Source organism: Malaya genurostris, chromosome 3 (assembly GCF_030247185.1).
Source record: "Malaya genurostris strain Urasoe2022 chromosome 3, Malgen_1.1, whole genome shotgun sequence".
In the NCBI taxonomy this organism is placed as follows: domain Eukaryota; kingdom Metazoa; phylum Arthropoda; class Insecta; order Diptera; family Culicidae; genus Malaya; species Malaya genurostris.
In genome coordinates, this window is record NC_080572.1 from 38,884,077 (window position 1) to 38,901,576 (window position 17,500).

At 35.8% G+C, this 17,500-nt stretch overlaps 1 protein-coding gene across 2 annotated transcripts in view; it reads right to left on the minus strand.

Moving 5' to 3' along the window:
- The window catches only part of LOC131435313 (peroxidase), a 59,490-nt gene extending 43,562 nt beyond the window's left edge, over positions 1-15,928 (minus strand). The window contains exon 1 of one of the 2 annotated variants that reach the window (XM_058603032.1): positions 15,660-15,928. The gene's annotated coding sequence lies outside the window, so the exon portion shown is untranslated. The remainder of the gene's footprint in view (positions 1-15,659) is intronic. The other variant, XM_058603030.1, reaches the window with a different exon arrangement.
- Between the last annotated feature and the right edge of the window lie 1,572 nt (positions 15,929-17,500).

Here is a 17,500-nt window from a genome sequence, read left to right on the forward strand (position 1 = left end):
TCCAGGATATTCACCAACTAAACACATTCTCTAAAACTAAGAGTTTTTTCAGCAAAGTAAATTCTCAATTTTAACTAATTTTATAGTTATTTTGGAAATTTTGTTGTTAAAATCAACTAATTCAAAAACAGTAATACGAATTAGGCGCAGAGCTAATTTCGGTCGTTCCGTGTGCAATCTTCATGATACTGTAAGTAAAATAATGGCGACGACTGACGTAACATGTAAAAAATCAAATGAAACCTAATATTTTTAATTTGTAACGCAATATATTCGTACTTTTGTATTTTTAGGTGTACCTTTTGACGTCAGTGTCAAAGTCAAAGTGTCAAAACATAGTTACTAAATTGTTGTATCTGAAACATATAGCAATGTATGAATCATAAATTTAAAAATTTGACTGTTTGAATTTGAAAACTAAAAATTCATAACAATATTTAAAAAAGCATTTTGTATATGTGTGATAAGATATTCGATAATCGTTGTTTAGTCCGAATTGCATATTGTAAAATCTGTATACTATATGGAATCTGCATGCGCATATAAAAAGTGGTATAATACAGATTAATCCTCATAAATGTCAACTCTGATTTCGCCCGACAATGTCAACGTTTTGAAGTGATCCTGTGAGAAAATGTCCAACGAGAGGCCAGAACTTAGAATCGCGAGCATAAATAATAATAACCGTTTTCTTTATTCGTTTGTAGGAGGACAAAATTTGCACTTCAATCATACAAAAAAACCCCGTTTAAACAAACTGAACGAACATGCGCGTGCTGTTTAATAGACGTCTTACCGCTTTTTTGTGAAAATTATAAAAATATGTGAGCCAAACGAAATGCTTGCCTCAGGGGGCTTCGATGAAAATAATGACAGAATAAGAGAGTATATCGTTTCCAAAACCTTTAACGAAACACCGAAGTGACTGGTTTATGGCTTGTTATTAAACACAACCTGTCCTGCCGATTAGAGGGACTTTTGCACAAATAATTAAAATGTTTCGGTTGATTAACGGGCCATTTCATCAAGGCAACGCCGAAGGTCTTCGAAAATTGACTGAGCATTGCTGATTTCCAAAGTTTAATGAAAATTAGATCGGCTACGGTATGCGAGAAACAACCTGCGTGTGGTCCGGGTGTGCAAAAGGGTGACAATTTCTGATTTGGAAAACTGATTCAAGCATAGCCACAACGCGTGTTTTTGAGTTTTTATAACGGCCGAGGATCACCCCAAAAGGCATTGGAAAAATACACTTCTGAATTCAATAGCTGAATTCCATGGCGATATATCGGTTTGGGACTTTACACGTCTGACGGCGCTGGTATGTTTTCAAACTCAATCATTTGCTTCTGTTGTACTATACAAAGTGGGAATGAACTGTAGTGCAATGAATTCGTTCTCACTTTTGTCGTGTACATATTCTAATTTGCTTCGACTCACGATATTGACATTAAAAATTGTAGCATTGCATGCCAAACAACATGGATGTCTGCTCAAAACATTCTCAGACTCCTTCGTACTCGCCTTGGCTAAAGGTTCCTAGTAAATATAAAGATCCAACCAAGGCATACTACGAAGATGTTCCGCCATACCCAAACTATGCTAACATAGATAGCAGCATCACCGGGCTGCAGCTTGTGAATGGTAATTTGACCCAGTGGCGCTACTATCATTTGGAGCCATTGATGACAGGCACGGGTTGAGGCCACCATTAGCGTCGGATACAAGTGGAAACGAAGAGGCGCACGCAAGAGCCATTACATTGGTATTGTTGTTCCATTTGAAAGTGAAACATTTCGCGGCTAAGTTGTACTGGGGCTTCATAGACTGAACTTGAGCAAGGCTGGTCGGAACGATGTTTCGTCGTTTTTGTTTTTCTCTCTGTTCGAAGCTGCAGCCCAAGGCCATAAGGAAGTGGCGCGGAGATTGGCGCAAGTGTTTGTTGGAAATCTGAACAAGTAAGTGAGCACCATCGGGCTTCATCGCCGCACTTCAGGTGTGGTTGAAATGCAGTACGTTCGTTATGAATTGACTGGTTTCCAGAATAACAAGATTTGCTCAATGGCGACACCGGTTGGTGATGGGCACGTTGTGAGAAAGTGTTTCCTGATAGGATTGAGTCGTCTACGTCGGGGAATTCCCGGTTTTGCTAGGTTTGAATAATTTGTGTTTTTTGTGCACCCTAAGCCTTTTGGCAATAGAATGCCAATTACCCTGATAGGGTAAAGTGCAATATAATTAATATCTGAATTTTGCACCTTTAAGCTTAAGGAGCAAGACTCTTCGCAAACGTATGAGTAATGTCAACAATGTGTGTGTAAAAACAAATTCCGGCGCTTCTTTTCCTGATTTTAATCAATAAATCTTCCATAGGGTTGTAAAATATTCCAATCAGTTCACTCTGCTTAAAACTACAATTCAAGAAAAGTGAAAATCTTAGTCTAAAACTCTTCCGTCTTCCTTAAAACTGCTCGAGAAAAATCATTTTATGTCGTTTTTCATTGAGAACACTCGTGGAGTGTTTTGCTCGATTCGTGCAGTCGAGCAATCAAAACAGATGCACTGTGTTTCATTGATTTGCACCGCACGAAAAAAATGCACTTTCGGGGCAATTCGCGGGTAACTATTTTGCACCCGTTTCCTTTTCAGAGCAGCAAGCGTGCAAACCAAACTTTACAAAACCGTTTTATTGATCAACTGTCAGGGCAAAACACTAGCACCGAGCGAGTGGAATCAATGAAATACGACATTAGTTTCAGCTTACTTCCACTGACACATTTGATTAGCAACATAGACATTCCTACATGGATATAATGCGATATAAAGACTTACGTACCTTCTATAAGTAAACCCACAAAATTGGAACCTTTAATTTAACACGCGAAAAGCAATGGATATGGAATGTTGTCGTAAAACAATTCATTTTTCCGGAAAACTGCTTTTGTAACAGAAAATATTTAGTTTTGTTTAATTTATGTAGCGCAATCAAATACAAATGCATTGAAGCAGTGTTGCTAACTTTTTTATTAGGGAATTTAAATCTACATTCATAAAATGTAAGCAAAAAATGAAAAATGGTGAAAAATTGATCAAAACTGATATTCCATCCAAAATGTCAGACTTAAGATTCATTTGAGAATAAATTATTGTTTAAAAAGATTGCTTGAATCTCAATCGTGCAAGCCACTTTGATAAACTCGTTGCACTGCATACATGAATACATAGATCTATGACATACGTACAAGAGGCTTGCACGATTGGGTTTCAAACAATCTTTTTTAGCAATAATTTATTCTCAAAAGAACGTTAAGTCAGATTTTTTAGATGAAATATCAGTTTTGATAAATTTTTCACCAACGTTTGATGGAAAATTGCTTACATTTCATGAATGCAGATTTCAATTCTCTAATAAAAAAGTTAGCAACACTGCTTCAATGGATTTGTATTAGATTGCGCTACAAAAAATAAACAAAACTAAATATTTTCAGTTACAAAAGTAGTTTTCCGGAAAAATAAATAGTTTTACGACAACATTCCATATCCATTGCCTTTCGCGTGTTAAATTAACGGTTCCTATTTTGCGGGTTTACTTATAGAAGGTACGTAAATCTTTATATCTCAATAATTTCCCCAAGAGGAAATCCATATAGGATTGTGTTTGTTGCTAATCAAATGTGTTAATGGATGTAAGCTGAAACTGAAATATTTTTTTTGAGCAGTTTTAAGGAAAGCGGAAGAGTTTTAGACTAAGATTTTCGCTATTGTTGAATTGCAATTATAAGCAGAATGATCCGAATGGTTTATTTTTCAACCATATGAAAGATTTATTGATTAAAATCAGGAAAAGAAGCGCCGGAATTTGTTTTTACGCACACATTGTTGACATTACTCATACGCTTGCAAAGAGTCTTGCTCCTTAACGACATATTCTCCGTCAAAAACACACATCTTCTAAGAACGACATATTCAAGCGTAAAAAATCCTCATTTTTACAGTTGGGTTAAAACAATGAATCTTGTTTTAAACCAACTGTAAAAATGTGGATTTTTTACGCTTCAATATTACATTCTCATGAATTTTGAGGTGTTGAAACATGTAATTTTATATGTCTGCGTAATTTTATATGTCTGCTGGGTACGTTTGAAACCGATTTGAGTTATTCTGTGAAATCCTATCATTTGACAAGTGCAAGAATTTTTGCGAAATGTTCCAAGATTTCGTTCGCATTAAGATAAAAGTTATATGCTCTTAATTTTTCTCTTGTTGGAGAGTGTCGGAAAGTATTTTCTAGAACGAAAACAAATTAGTGGGCGCTACTTTATCACAACGAAATTTTCAATGGCTTGTGTATAACGAGAGTCTCTTTTCATTTTCATGTTACTCATATGATATTCTCACGCCATGTCTTCAACATGCCCGTCATCAATCCGTTTCATTAGTAATTATATTATAAAATCAGAAACCATCGTTTATCATCCTGCAGTATAATTTCAATTCGTGCAAAAAGCTTATATTCATATCCTATAAATCCTTCATAGCAGAAGGTCAGATCGTTTAACATCATTAGAAACATCTAAATAGATTTGCATTCTAACATCCCTTACCTTACCGTGAGCGGCTAGAAGTATTGATATGAGCTGCGCAGGTGGATTTAGAAGATAGATTAAAAAAGAAAAAAAATTACAAGACATCAACATTATGAATGTAATCAGAGCAAAATAAACCGCACCGACGGCATGCGTGTCAAATGCGAAACCGGCTGCTTGTGGTTGATGTACGATACCACTAGTCAGCAAGCTCGGTTCACAGTCTGTCACGGATGGAAGAAATGGTCGGCCGATCCGGCTAGATTATCGGATGAAAAAATAAATCGTGCAAATATTCGCTCTCAACTTCAACACTCGCTCAACGTATGAGTCAATATATCATAAAAATTAATTTGTGCAATTGCCACATTGAATGTGTGTCCGCAGGGCGCTACTGACGAAAAACGGACTGACCAGGGAGTGGGCAGCATCACGAACTGGCCGGCCATTGGTTACCTTTCGGTTGTGAGTGGTCAACATGTCAATCTAGACTTGATTGTCGTTCCCTTATGTAACCGATAATGAATCCAGAAGGGCGCCCTCGGGCGGTGGATCCGAGGCTCATTGGGATGGTTTCCCCACCACTACGATCCGGCGTGAGTATTACTACTTTGATTGATGTACCACCACTGTACCACCAAATAGGTACTCAATCATTGGCTGGAAAATAATCTCATTTGTCGTGTCAATCTAGATCAAGCGTGCGTCGCCAAAGCTCGACTACTCAGAGTACTGTACTAGACACTTTCACGCATATCAATTTGGAATTGAACGGTCAAAAAATTCGCACTTGTTAGATCTTTTTTTCTGTCCCACGCACACAACATCGTTGCAATTACGAAACTAGGACCGCGGTTCAGTGCATTAGTCGTTGCACATTATCAACGGTTGGGAAAATGCAATCGTTTGCCACCATTTCGTATGACTAATCATTATGATTTGGTTATTTTTTTAATTGAATGCCACCTTGCAGGTTTACCTACTATGTTTCTACTGGTTGCTATGGAGAACTAGTATCATATTAATGTCGTTTTCGCTTGAGAAAACTGAAATTGACCCAGGGTAGTTTCATCAAACGAACACTTTTCACGAAACTGTGTTGATTTCGCACCTAGCAACGGAGGTTTGAGCAAACCTGATATTACAACCAGGTTCGAAACTGATTCGATTTTCAATTCAACAACGTTGAAACTATACACGGATCGACCGAAATTAGCTCTGCGCCTAATTCGTATTACTGTTTTTGAATTAGTGATTTTAACAACAAAATTTCCAAAATAACTATAAAATTAGTTAAAATTGAGAATTTACTTTGCTAAAAAAAAACTCTTATTTTTAAAGAATGTGTTTAGTTGGCGAATATTCTGGACACAAACCAGCAATATTTCAATCCAACAACGAAATTCTCAATTTCGTTATTAAAATCAGAAAATTTGTTTCTATTTATCTATCACTGACATTACTGAAGGACATCACAAAGAACACAAAAATGAAATTGGTTTTATTAACAAGTTTATTAGCCAAAAACTTAAGAGAAGTGTCAAAGCAAAACAATCCATTAAAAAGCTAAAAGGGACAGTCTTGTTGAAACTGCTTGCAAATTGTTTAGATGTTTTTCGCATGTGTTACGATATAGCCATATATGAATTTCTAAACCGATATGTGAAGATGACGTAAACTCTTAGTGGACAGTGTATTTATACAGAATTAGTGCGCATTTGAAGTGATTGTGCGTAATAATGTTTTTACGCGGAACAGTGAAGTAAGTTTCGAATGTTGCACTCTAATTGTACACGTCAAATGATGTTTTTTGTATCTTCTAACATTCCGGGCTACGCCGTCCGGTGTACTGCTTGTATGCGGTTTTTGTTTTTCGAGTGCTCAAAGTTTTCAGTGAGAGAGTCGATTTCGCGAAGTCGAATGAAGAAAACAGCGATTTAGAAGTAAAATTTTCAAAAAGAAGTTTATGTTTCGCTTATGTCTTTTTCTCCAATACAACATCGTATTTATACCTGCCAATATAGAAAAGATAACCGCGACTGAAATTTTTGGTAGTAGTGTGCCATCTAGTGGCTAGTAGTCATTACGGTGTTAACGTTTTTTCGGTCACAGAACGCCATATAGCTGCTAATTGCAGAAACTAATTCAACCATTTATGTTGGTTGAAAACAACGTTTTATTTCTCTAATTCAACTAAAAAATTAGTTGAATGGATATGAAGTGTGCCTTAGCTAAGAAATGACAGCACGTTTAATTGGTGAATTCAACTAAAAAAATAGCCATTTCAACAAATATTTTATTATTATTAAGGGAACTAGAATTAGAAAATCTAAATTAGCAAAAGTAAGATTTTTTTAGTTGTCTCAAAAAATAACTAACTAAAATCAGAAAATCAACTAATTTTTTCGCCAAAATGCTGATTTCGGTTTTTCCGTGTAGGTCCGAAACTGGCTTCAAACAAACGGTTTGACAACAGTTAGAGTGGAAACTGGATTTGGTATGGCATCAAGCGAAAACGACATAATTAATCGGTTGCATTTTTCGATCTTTTACACAAATTGTTGATTAAAAAATGTGAGAAAATCTGTTTTGTTCTATTCTACATTTACCTTTTGGGTTTTGAACAAACCTAACAAGGTGGCTAACAATGAGATCCGGAGCTAGTACAGGCTGGTTTGAGGTTAGCATTGAGCTGTAACTCAACTTAATATCGTATAATTGGTTACATTTGCGAGTCGCTGCGGTCTTCTAAAGGACACATTAATAAAATCATTTGTAAATGATCAAAAATGTTGATGTCAGAATGTTGGTTCTGACAAAGTGATAGAGCTAGAAAATGAACTCTCTAACACGAATATAATCTGTTTACCTAAACATATTCTAGTCTAATTTATATATAGATCATTCTACGTGTTTTTGGCAGATTTGGCATTTTGCGGTTCGGGAGTGCTATGCAGTAGAAATGGTCGAGTCGGAAGGATAGGTGAACACTGAGAAAGATTCCGCTAAAAAGAAGAAAAGGCTTTCAGGCAGATGACTAAGTACACTGTTCAGAACTTAATAGGTGTAATTAATTGTAAAGGTAGAGTATACAAATATAACAATTTTGAGGTAAATGAGTTGTCAATTGGTTCTTTGTTACAAATTGGCTAGATTCTGTGCGCATACCATTAGTGGAGTCATAAAGATGTCGATAATAGATTAAATTACTTACAAACGTAAAATCAACAGAACTGTATGATATTATCTGTAACACGGACCCATCCGTTTTGGTTACATCAATAATGCTTTAACAAAAATACAAAATATGTATCGAAATTATAAGACTAACGTGGGTTGATAGCCCTAACAGGTTTATCTTGATTTTAAGTAACATATTAGACAGGACCTTTTAAAATGTGCTTCGTGAATTGACAGCATGTGAAATCAATAATTCTTGCAATCATCTAATTATGAGAAAATCACAGAAAGGTTGGTTGAATGAATAACTTTTTACTTGAAGTAGAAAGAACAAGGCAAGAAACAACAATTGAAATATTGCAATATATCTATAATCAAACCAGGACATGAACTTCAATTGTAACACCAATGAAAGTAATGTTCATTTTATTGGTAATGACCGGCTTTTTCATAATGCTACAGACAAAATTAGCATAATTCAAGACGAAGCAGAGCTATTCAATGCCCTACCGTAGTACCCAACAACAAATTGCAGAAGAAAATCCTCAGCAAAAGATAAAACGAGATAATTTAGTCAGTTACCAGTTGGTTATTATGCTATACGATCCAGCACATCTGACAGAACTAGTCGGAACGATTTTATGGGGTACCTTCGACGAGGTGTTTTTGCAGTTGGTATTTGCATCTGCAGCTGACTAATGATGTGCGATGACGATCAGCTTGGAAATCATACCCGTTTAGAAAATTATAACAGAATGATATTAAAACTATTTCACTCGTTACCTAATATTCATAATTTTCTGATTCTCTCACATTTGATAGCATTCGGTTTGTAACTGAAATTGCATTCCGTCATTGACATGATGTTTTACTCGGATCGGGTGAGCAAATTGTCTTCCTTATGGCCAACTGTCGTTTTAACCATGCTAAATTGATTACCTTCTGACTGAGATTAATGGTCGGTAGTAATCATGCACGAAAGGAGATATGAAGACGAACTACAGCTCATTGACAACTTCATATGCAAAGCTGCACCGCGAGCCGGCTACGACTAATGATGAGAACTCAGATGTAAAAAATGAAAAGCCCAAAGGCGAATTTACTGTTGCTCGAATTATTAGAGCATATCCTATTCTGCCTACGGTCACTCACGTCATCTTGACAACCCCAACGAGTAGATGAATCCCCTAGCAAAGCAAATTATGTCAACGGTTCATGTTAAGAAAAAGAGAGTGTCGGCATGTTGAAAGCTGATTATGAAAGACATAATGAATATAAACATATAATACTCTGGATTACATTGCTGAGCGAAAAAAGGTTTCATGAAACAAGGCCTGGAAATATTTCCTCTTGGTGTAATAATAATTACACGCTGATATGGAGAGTAATCATTTAGAGTAGTTCTCGAAGTTGAACAAAATTTTTCTCTTTCGATCTAACCAATACATTCAACGAAATGTCTGCACAGGCGACCTTCACTGTGAATTCCATAAATCCATAATAAAAGACTTGCTGACGAAAATGCTGATGCACTCAAAAATGATTCACAAGCTTTCACAAACATCATCAGCTATGGAACTCTCGCTTAATTACTCGAGCACTTAGTGTCAACACGGCACTGTCAGAGCGATCAATTGAAGCGATGTATAAACTGTGTAGAGAACTGATGTCGACCTTGATGGAAAAGACTTCGATCGTTTACTAATGATCGTGTAGGCACCAATGTCGTGCATAGTATGAACTTGCAGACTGAAATGTTCAAAAGCTTTCTAGGTTATCGATTTTCGAATGCAGACAACGACGACGACTACTGCGACACTATACTTTTGTTGCACCAACTTCAAGGTCGAACATAAAAGGCTTTCACCAAAATCGCAAAACTAAACTGAGTTGACGACAAAGTTTGAAAATTGAAAGGTACTTTATACGAGATTTGTTGAATAGCGGTTCGGTTTATTCTCTTTCAAAACCGTAACCAATTCAAGTCAGGGTTATATTTTTTCTCATGTCTAAAATTGAAAACAGGTATGGCAAGAGCATTAATCAGGTGTTATCAACTTTTGATCCTCTTTCTCAATAAAACTGTTTATCAAACATATATTTTTCTTCAGTGCAGAGTTTTGTACCGGCCCTCCATCACGACTAGGGCTGCCACCTCGGATGCATCTCTCGCTCCGTAGAAAATTTATTTTGGGGACTAATCCAAAATTTGCTTTTTTCTGAATTTCCGATGTACCGAATCATAAAATAATTGTAATTTAATATGTAATGCAAACGACGTACATGAGTTCTGATTGTACCATATAATTCAAATTTGAGTATGTGTGGCTGACTAGGCATCTAATTACCGGAAAACCAACCATGCATGAGAGATGTGCATTTTTCGCATGTGTGTAAATAACACAATCATTTTGTTCTTTTCGGTCGGGCTTGGCATCTTGCCACTAAGAGAAAAAGAACATGAGTCCTCCCAACGCTCCGTACCTTTATTACTAAGGTTAATCATTCTAGATAAGAAATGTATAAAAACTGCATTCCAATCCTCGGAAAAAATAACAAATAACCTTGTAGCAAATCATTGACATCAAGAGTCTCTGTCTAGAAATAAATTTAAAACCGCTGGGATATTTCGTGATGAAAACAAACATTATATGTTATTCGACTGAAGTACGATTAACACGTTATATGAGGTGACCGTTACAGGCAAAGAATGGCAATGGAAAGGAGCTGTTTGTAACACTTGTTAAAACGCTATGTCAGCTTCGTGAAACGGTTTTACGTCCGGAACGTGTATTCGTTTCAATAACGAAAGCATTAAACTAATCTAAGCTACAGACGAAGTCCCCTTAATGTTGACGGAGGTTAACTAATGGTCTGAATCGTACTTGAAACTGTTTGATGGAAGGTGTTTTATGATGAAAACAAACTAATTTGAAAATGGAAAATGTGCATTTTCTGGTTGTAAGTGTCAGAAAAGTCAATTCAATTTATGGTACATGTTAAACGTAAAACATTCAATACTACCTTTCTTGTTGCGAGACGAGAACTGTTATTTCTTTTTCGTTGTGTATGGGATTATTTTTGAAAATGATACTGACTACAGTAGCATATTTTTCTCTTTATCTCTCTCTCTCTCTCTCTCTCTCTCTCTTTCTATAATCCCTAGAGTAAGGCTTGGCATTGGACTAGCAAATAAAATGTAATTATGTTGTTTAACTAATTCCTAAACGAAAGGTGTATTTTCAACTAAGTGCTTCCTAAAAATCTAAGCTTTACATAATGCAATTACAACAAATTAAATTTCTTCAAAGGGAAAATTAATCTTTGCCTTCTGGAGAAACTTGAAAACAGACGACCAAATGCCACAACCAGAAGTAGACATAAACAAGGCAATTAGGAAACAACTAAAATCGTAACAATCGTAAAACGTATAAGGCAAAAAAGTACGATCACAGATTACATACCGGCGTAAGACACCCGATAGTCAACTTTGCAGCGAAAGGGAAACACTCGTCAATAGCAAAACTATCCAGTGAATGCTGCATAAATTCACCTGCTGCTCTACTAAACTATCGACGGGTATCGGCCACGAACAATGAAGCCAAATCGAATTTGAGCAGTGAGTTGTGTAGAGATGTGTACCGAAAAAGCTCCCAACTGGAAGTTGCTTTCCAATTGCCATTGAGAGGTCTGTTATATCACCACTCTACTCATTACTACTGAGTATAGCGGATAAATTAGCTACTGTCTGCTAACCGAAGTGTCTTCTCAAAGAAAAGATCAAAATTTTTGACAGACTCCAGTTCAGTGTTGAACAAATCATGCATTCGTTGATGAAATGATACACTTAACGATTGCCAGTGTGAGCTGTTTGATTGATAATGGATAATTTAAAACACCTCTTCCAATAATTTCAGATATGACATGACGTGAGCATCGAGAGTTGACTTTTAGACTAGAGTTATTGTCAGGAGAGTGATGACATGTCATCTTTTAACAATTCAAACATTTTCATTTGAAGTTTTGGTAAATTTTGGACAGTTCGTTTGTTTGTTCGGAATGAAACAGACGAAAAATGTGTCCTCTAAACGGAAAACTGTCGTCACTCTGCTTACAGTCACTCTGATATAGTTGGAAAGTAATTTATCTTGACTGGCTCAAGCAGTTCGGAAATTCCGATTAATGAATCAACATTTAATGACCCTGTTATTAATTTTTTCCTTTGTCGGCAGCGAAAACATATCGAACAACATGGTAAGAAACGTGTTTTAGTAGTCTCGGTATTTCCCCAAGAATATCTAAATTTCGAGCTTCCAAAGCTGTGCTTCTGCACCTTGCTTGGCTATGCAACCCAACAATCGGGTTGTTTCTCTGAGTTGACAAAGCTGCAATTGGGGATTTTCTCCGGACAACCGGTTTAACAAAATTGAAATTTGAAAGTTTGTCTTCCTCAATCTTAGAAGTGTTTTTCCCGTTTGAAAACCAGAAGACCATCTGCATTCAAGAGTAATACTGACAGCATGGATAACTGGTTTTGATAGTTCGATAGTTAATTTCAGACATCGACAAATTGGTTTTCCCTAATCTTTACCCTAACCCGTCGGGTTCGTCTTCGGGTTGGGTTTTGGGGAATTAAAGTCGAATTTATAGATGCAAATTCTTATTCCCGAACTCGGTTTTTTCTAAACCCAAACCCGTCTGATTACGGTCGGGTTTCGAATTCATATAAATTAATAATAAACACAATTTTCAATGTTGCTATGTGATATTGCTAATGAATACGTGATAGCTTGAGTATAGTGCTCTTTAGCATGGCCTTTGAAACGTTTCGGTTTTTAGCACGGTTCTTTTTTGGCAACAAAATAAGCGTCGATTGTGACATACTACACAGATAAAAATATTTTGTGAATTTACATTTATTTTCATGCACATATTTGGAGCAGGCAATTGAATGAAAAGTTACATTACAAAACTAAGCGGTTTGTAAATATACAGTCTTGTTCAATGTTGTTCTAATGTAATTTTACATCAATCATGGTTTTAAATCAGATTTTCATTTCAATTGATGTCTATTTCATAGTACTATCGGTTTACATGTCGTGTAAGTTTCATCTTTTCTTTCTGTGTAAGACTAAAGTATGTTGGAAACATGGCAGGTTTTGCCTTTCTCATATAGAAAGGCTACACAATCACTGTGAAAACCGCATTTTGAACCAAGGCCCAGAAGGCCGAATGTCATATACCATTCGACTCAGCTCGACGAACTGAGCAAATGTCTGTGTGCATATATGTTTATATATGTCTGTGTGTATGTGACAAATAATGTCACTCGATTTTCTCTCAGATTCAAAGTAATGGTCTTATAGTTCCAGCTATTGAATTTTATCGCGTTCCGACTTCCGGTTCCAGGAATTACAGTGTGATAAGCACGGAAAAATGAAAAAAATTGTCACTCACTTTTCTCAGAGATGGCATGACCGATTTTCACAAACTTAAATTCAAACGAAAGTTCTTATGGTCTCAGCCTGCTATTGATTTTCATCTCTATCCGACTTCCGGTTCCATAATTACAAAGTAATATGTGAAAATTTATGATAAAATGCGAACATAATTTTCTCGGAAATTTCTTAACCGATTTCCAAAAACTTAGATGCAAATAAATGGTCTTGAAATTCTTCAATTCTTCAGTCCCCGAGAAGTTGATCCAGATCCGACTTTCGGGTCGGGTATTACAGTGTGGTAAGTGAAAATTTTTTATTTTCATGAGGAATTTTTGAAAAGTGATGGCGAAACGAGGTGCAAAGTTTTAGAAAATTTACTGGTAAATTCAGCTGGTTGACACACCTTGTTAATTAGTGGATATATAAATCTACTTTGAAACTATTAGTCCCCGGTTTCTATTTCCTAACGCACCGGTAATAGTGAAGAAAAGCTTTAAAAACTGAACTCATTTCGACTTCTCAGTAACGGTTGAACCGATTTTCACAAATCATGATTCAAACTAACGCTCATAGTGTCTTAAAAGATACTGTGCAATTTCATCCAGATCCGACTTCCAGTGCCGAAATTATAGGGCTTTCAAATGATGCAATATCGGTACGTGCTGGTACGGAAGAAAAAAACGTCACCGCCTACCACACAGCGTACTTTGTTCAATTTTGTATAGCAGCAGGGTTGCCACATTTAAATCTATTTTAACTTGACATAACTGTTTACAAACTGAAAAGGTTACCAGTTTACACCCAAAGAAAGTTATTAATTTTATACAAGTTCGAAAAAAATCTCGATAGAATCTTCTAGTGATGTTTTTGAAAATATAAGTAATATGAGTAAGGTGGATTAAAACAAGTTTTTTAAACTCAAAACCATGGCCAATACATTTTTAAAACTAAACCGATTGCAACTGTTTTCTCTTGCAAATTCTGATATATAAAATATTATGCCACTCTAACATTTTCAATAAAATGCAAATATTTACTAAAAATATTATTGTTCATAGCATTCAATATATGTTTTAAAAAGTCAAGCAGTATTTTCCAATATATATTTTTGTAACTACAATTCGTGATGAAAGAAAGTTTATGCTACTCAAATTGTTCCGAATTTTTTTTTCATCAAATCTTTATATTTCTGTATCTTCATAAAAAGCTCTTGGGAAGTGTATAATATTGTTCTCCCACTAATATCTGGAACATGTGACACTGTCATAAGTCACGAATTTGAAATATAAAGAATACTATAAGTTAGAAGAATTTACCCGATTTCGACAGTTTGAACTATTTGATTTTGGATGCATGAAATTTCCTTTTAAAATCTAAAATCTTATTATTAGATTTATTATTAAACGATCAACTCCATTGAGTATTGATGTATGGAATTCATCTAAATTCGTCTGAGAGTTGGGAGTCATATACTGCGACCTGCTTCCTTCCGAGGTGTTGAATCATCAAACACCCGTAGGACCAAACTCAACTAATTCGTTTAAGGTGGGCATTGAGCGAAAATGGCCAGAATATCACACTGATCACAAGTTGCGACTTAGGTCAAAATCTGCTGCTACTTGTTTCGATCGATATCGAATGCAGAATTACCGAAATACGCTTCACTGCAGAGAATCAAACACTAGCTTGATTAATTCTGCACAGATAAAAATTTTTGGTGAATTTACATTCATGCGCATATTTGGAGCTGGCAATTAAACGTAAAGTTACTTTACAATTCTGTACGTTTCATTATACTTTAATCGCAAAACTGAGCATAAATTGAAAGATACAGTTATATTCATTGAAAAATCAATGCAATCCAATTCTGTTTTGCATCCATGAAAATTTCCAATCAAACTTTTCGATTCAACCCATACCTATTCCATGTTACTACTGTTAATTTACATGTAATGAGACATTTGTGTTTGTCCCTAAATTGTCGAAGCGTTGTGAAAAACCTTGTGGTGGTAATACAAATCCTTTGGGCAATATTTTAAATTAAATTGAATTCATTTCACATAAGAGTTAGAGTTCTATACGAACTTGTCACATTTTACTAAAAGATATTCAGTCTCGCAGTATTCATTCTGAAGTGTGACACTATTTTCAATTGAACTTATTCCAAATAGTTTTCTCAATGTTCCACTTTGATGCACAGATCGGTACATATTGACAGAAATTTTTCACTAGGACGAGATATCTATTTCGAAAGATTGAAACAATAAACAATTCAAGCAAAAATGTTGAATTCTTTAGTAACAGTCCCTTGTTTAGTTGATGTAAGAGTATCTTCTCAATTGTCGTCACATTGCAGATGTTCAAAGAGTTTCAATACTATAGATTTCACTAGAAATAAAGTTGTATCCTGGTATAAGTACACCAGTATTTTATCACTCAACAATCCGCTCACCTTGATCGAAATTTCGTTGCACTGGTAACCACTTCTAATCCAAAATAGTTCTTAAGGCGTCCACTTCAATCTGATCGGACGAACTCACTAGGTCACTTACTGATCACAAACTGTGCCACTACCACGACGCCGCTTGAAAGGAAACGAACTGGAAGCTTGACCGAAAATTCGGAAAATTCCTCGACCCAGGCACTCGGTTGAGCTGCCCAGAATGAACTGTGAACGAAAGCACTTAGTTCAATCTATTTTATACGCGGCACGATTACGGTTTGGGCACCTCGTCGGAGCTTTTTCTCACAGGCAGCTTTTACACTATTACAGGGCAGCCTTTCAGTCTCCGCTCTGCAGCACGTGGTTACCTCCGAGCGGAATATCCCATCACCGCGGCCGACGAAAATGCAGACAAAACATAAACAATTGATGCATAATGCATTTAGCAGCAGGAGAAACGATTCGCACCCGTCGGCTCTCGCTCGATTAACGCGGTGACGATGATGCCGACTACGATGCCGACGACGATGCTGACGTGATGCTATAAAACTATTCACCTGGTGGAGCTCGGTCTCTCGCACTCGTGCTGTCGGTTGCCATAATAAACCACGAGGCTTCACGAACTGCCAGTATATAGGAGCTACGAGATTGAACAGTTACCGACGTGTTAAAATGCTCTTTGGGAGTTACGTTGGTTCGATTAAAGCTTTTGATCGATTTATTATTCAATGAGTGGTAATCTTGTATTGTTGAAAATGATCGTTTAAAGAACATTTATTCTGTACCTACAATTTGGGTACAACAGAGCAAATCTTCGAATAAATATCCCGAAGTAAATAACTTTGTGTGCAACATTGTTTTGCTTTTATCAACATTTTTAAACTGGATTTCAGTCGTCTATTAAAAATTAATTCATTTACCAAAGAGCAATTGCAGAAATGAAGCCGCAGAAAAAAGTTAAAATCAAGTTCAATGGTTTGTCATACACATCTTCAGTATGGTTAATTTTTGGCAAATAGAATGACCGATTCTATTTCGTTCGACCAATTATAGAGGTTTTAACCTTAGAGATATTTGTGGGAACGATTCTACTCAATGAAAAAGCATATTAAATTGAAATATTTACCTGTACTTCAATTAAATAAGCTTTTTTATTTGAATTCAAAAACAAAGTGATTTGTATTGAGATTTCATGTGCAAATCCACTAAGATGCATGTTTAGTTTAGCCTAGATGTGTTTCTCCTTCGAATGTGATATCCCAAACATCTAAAAATACATCCCAGAGGTTGAAATCGAACCAACCAACTATTTCCACCCATAAAATTTTAGATTTTAATTTGCAATAATTATGTTACATACTGCCCGTCGTTTCGACCACTGGTTATGGTTTGAACGGTCCCTAATGCTAACGAGTAAATTTCTAACAGTATAGGAAATCAATACACAGATCAAAATCGACACGTTGGACTGAGGTGTTTTACACTTAAATTTGCCGCATTTAATTCTACATTTTAATTGTAAGTGTAAATCTCTTCAAATCTTAATGGTAATGCATTTAAATTCCATCCACCAAACAGCAAATTAATTCCAAATGTATGACACTGAGTATTCAATTCGCTCGACTCTTATAGACGAATTGTCAGATAAATACATATGAATAGATGAAACTGCTTAGTTTTTCACAGATTTATGTCTAATTTATATGTGCAATGCGCTTATGCATAAGAATTTGCAATTGAAATGTCATCATTTAGATAATAATATTGCAATTATTTGTCAAATATATAGCCAAATGTATCTGTTATATAATTTGAATACCTGATTTTCGTTTTCGCTAGCTAACACTAGC